Source organism: Otolemur garnettii, unplaced genomic scaffold (genome assembly GCF_000181295.1).
Source record: "Otolemur garnettii isolate 467f Iridium unplaced genomic scaffold, OtoGar3 scaffold00109, whole genome shotgun sequence".
NCBI classification, from domain to species: Eukaryota; Metazoa; Chordata; class Mammalia; order Primates; family Galagidae; genus Otolemur; species Otolemur garnettii.
The window spans coordinates 2219177-2222986 of NW_003852504.1; the positions used below are offsets into that span (position 1 = coordinate 2219177).

Below are 3810 nucleotides of genomic sequence, written 5' to 3' on the forward strand. Positions count from 1 at the left end.
AAGGGAAGGGACGAAGGAACACGAAGATAACCAAAGGGAAGAGACAAAGGGACCCCAAGGGAAAGAACGAAGGGACACGAAGGTACCCAAAGGGAAGGGACGAAGGGACCTAAAGGGACTGGAGAAGATGGGAATGGAATAGACCCAAGGAAGGGTAGGGAAGGGAAAAGACAAAGGCACCAGAAGGAAAGGGAAGAAAGGACCCGATGGGATTGGACGAAGGAACCCGAAGGGAAGTGACCCAAAGGGATGCGAAGGAAAGCCACAAAGGGACCCGAAAGTAGGGAGGAAGGGAGTTGAAAGGAAGGGATGAAGGGACCCAAAGGGACTGGTGAAAGGGAAGGGGAGGAAAGAGGAATGGAGGGGAGATAAGAGGAGATGTGAGGAAGGAAGGAAAGGGACCCAGGGAAGAGATGGGATGGGAGGGGATGAAGGGACCTGACGGGATGGGAAGAGAAGAGAAGGGAAGGGACCCAGGGAAGGGACCAAGGGACCCGAAAGGAAGGGACAAAGTGACCGAAAAAGAAGGAACAAAGGGACCACAGGGAAGGGAGGAAGGGACCCTAAGGGAAGGGATGAAGGGGGACAAAGGGACCGGAAGACACCCAAAGAGAAGGAACAAAGGGACCCTAAGGGAAAGGACGAAGGGACCAGAAGGGAAGGCACAAAGGGACCCGAAAGTAGGGACAAAGGGAGCTGAAGGGAAGGGATGAGGGGACTGGATGGGACTGGTGAAAGGGGAAGAGAGGATTGGGGAACGGAGGGAAGGGACCCAGGGAAGGGAAGGGACGAATGGACCCTAAGGGAACGGACGAAGGGACCTAAAGGGAAGGGACTAAGGGACCTGAAGAGAAGGAACGAAGTTACCCAAGGGAAGGTACCCGAAGGGAAGGGACAAAGAGACCCAAAGAGAAGGCACCAGAAGAGAGGGCACTAAGGGACCTGAAGGGATGGCACGAGGGACCGGAAAGAAAGGGATGAAGGGACCTGAAGAGAAGGAAGAAAGGGACCTCACCGGACAGGAGGAAGAGAAGGGAAGAGGGGAAGGGAAGGGAGGAAGGGACCCAGCGGACATGAGAGGAAGGGAAGGGAAGGGACCCAGGGACGGGAAGAGTCCCAGGGAAGGGAAGGGATCCAGGGATAGGAAGGGACCCCAAAGGACCTGAAGGAAAGTGAGGAAGAAACTGGATGAAGGGACCCTATGGGATGGGAGGGAAAGGGGAAGACTGGACGGCAAGGGAGTCAGAGAAGGGAAAGGACCCAGGGAAGTGAAGGGATCCAAAGTGAAGGGATGAAGACACCCGAGGGAACCTGAAGAGAAGGGACCAGAAGGGAAGGCACAAAGGGACCTGAAGGGAAGGGACCTGATGAGATGGAAGGAAGTGAAGAGAAGGGGAGAGGAGGGGAGAGGAGGGGCCCAGGGAAGGGATGGGAAGGGACCAAGGGAAAGGAAGAGAAGAGAAAAGAGAATGACACCTACCCTGGGATGGCCTGGCAACTAGAAGAAATTCTTGAAATCAAGCTTAATGCTACAACCACTTTCTCAACCCAGTAATTAGGAAGAGGCAAGGTCAGACCAATAGTTGGGAAGGCAGAAGGGATTAAGAAAAGATCACTTTCTTTTTTCTTAACCCCCCCCATATTGTGCTCTATCCCTACCATAATGGCACTGGCTCACTTTAATTATTGTGCTACGTTCCACTCACAACTGTCCAAGGGAACAACAATGGACAATTAAAAAACATTCTCTTTTCAGGTAGATACAGACTTACTCCATAGGAAAAGCCACCCACAATTCGAAAAGTTTGGCTTTTATCATTCCAGTACAAGGTCAGATTTTTATTCTTACCCTCAAGCCTGAGCAGCTTCAGTCACCTAGACTATTCCCCATTTTGAAACAATTTTTGAAAACCTTCCTTTTACAGTGACTCCTTCTGACTGTTGGGTCCCTAAAAATCAAGCCTAGAACCGAATCCTCCCCACCCCCATTCTATAATCTCTAGCTATTTCATACTGGTATAATCGGTAACAAACTGTCCAAATCAAGAGTTATCCTTTATCCTAGGACAATGTTCATTTCAACTGCAGGGGCCCCATGGAGCAAAGACAAGACTGACTTGACTATCTCCTTCTCTCAGTTCAGTGCCTGACTTACAAGGGTGGGGATGAGAGGGAGAGAAGACAGAAAATTTTAGAATGAGTTACTTCTGTGAAATTGTCCTCAGATTTTAGCTAGAGAATTCCCAGACCGAATGTGCTAGGTCACAGGAGACATAAGACTGGTATACATGGCTAAGTCTAAGGTCATGAGGCCACGATGAAACCCACCCCCCTGACAAGGAATAATATGGAAGAGCAGTGTTTGTTAGTCTCTTGTTCTCCAGTGCATCAGAGATGAGTGGAGGACAAGGAAGAAAGGTAAAAAACAGAGGCCTGGATGGGGAGCAGGCCTGGGATCTATGCTCCTGGAGAGATAGTTTGCTAACAGATGGAGAAAAAACAAATTCCGGTAGGGTCATGAGCCAAAAGCATTCTTTTGTGGGATTACTTCCTGGCCAGTTTTGCCTCTCTACTTCCTCTGCAGCCCTCAGAATACACATAACTGACCAGCTCTGTTCTCCTGCCTGTGGGAACCAGGTAGAAAACAAAAACACTACACATGAGAAGAGTCCAGCCAATACTGCTTAACAAGCACTCACCTTGATTCCGTTAAAATTGTCAACGGCCAGAATTGTGCTCCTCTGGTCTTCATAGCAGAGGAAACAGAATCCTTTGGATTTCCCGGTCTTCTTGTCCCGCACGAGATTAATGTTAACAATCTCCCCATATCTATTGATTTTTAAAAGAATAAGACACTACTGACTTAAAATGTGAAAACTTACAGATGGGGTAATAAAACAAAATTAAATAATATACTCTGTACAGCAGACACATTTAAAATAAGATGATGTAGAAAGGTTAAACATTAGAAGTCAGACAAGAAAAGGAACACTCAAGTAAAAAAACTGGTGGCAATATCAAGATCAAAGTCAAATTCAAGGCCAAAATAAAAACATTTAGTGGAACCCAGAAGTATTTTACATTGAAAAAGGTCCTAATATACATTTAAAGGTCTAAGTCATAAAATTCCATGCATCAATTAGGAAATCAAAAAATTTTAATTAAAAAACTATTAGAAATGCAAAGAAAGGTTTGGCGCCCATATCTCAGTGGTTAGGGTGCAGGCCACATGCACTGGGTCTGGCAGGTTCAAACCCGGCCTGGGCCTGCTAAACAACAACAATGACAACTACACCAAAAAATAGCTGAGTGTTGTGGCGGGCACCTGTAGTTCCAGCTACTTAGGAGGCTGAGGCAAGAGGATCACTAGAACCCAAGAGTTTGAGGTTGCTGTGAGCTAAGATGCCATGGCACTCTATCAAGGGTGACAAAGTGAGACTCTGTCTCACAAAAAACAAAAAAAGAAGAAATAGAAAAACTAAAAGAGAAAGTTATGAGAAAATTTATCACTTTGAAGTATATAACATACAAAGTTGACAGAAATAAGATCAGAAAAATTAATAAATCAATATATAATCAATATATAATTCTACGATATAAATACAAATATTTATATTAACAAATATTCTCCATGATTGCATTAATGTACACAGCTATCATTTAATTAAAAAAATAAATAAATAAACAAATATTAAGTCAGACTATTAGATACACAGATTATTTAGGAATCCTACAAGATGAAAATTTATTTTGAAGAACTCATGAAACATGTATTAAAACTGACTATAGATCAGCTTTCTTTTTTTTTTT

General features: G+C 45.0%; 1 protein-coding gene across 1 annotated transcript in view; it reads left to right on the forward strand.

Moving 5' to 3' along the window:
- The window catches only part of RBMX2 (RNA binding motif protein, X-linked 2), a 12581-nt gene that overhangs the window by 617 nt on the left and 8154 nt on the right, over nt 1-3810 (forward strand). The window lies entirely within an intron of this gene.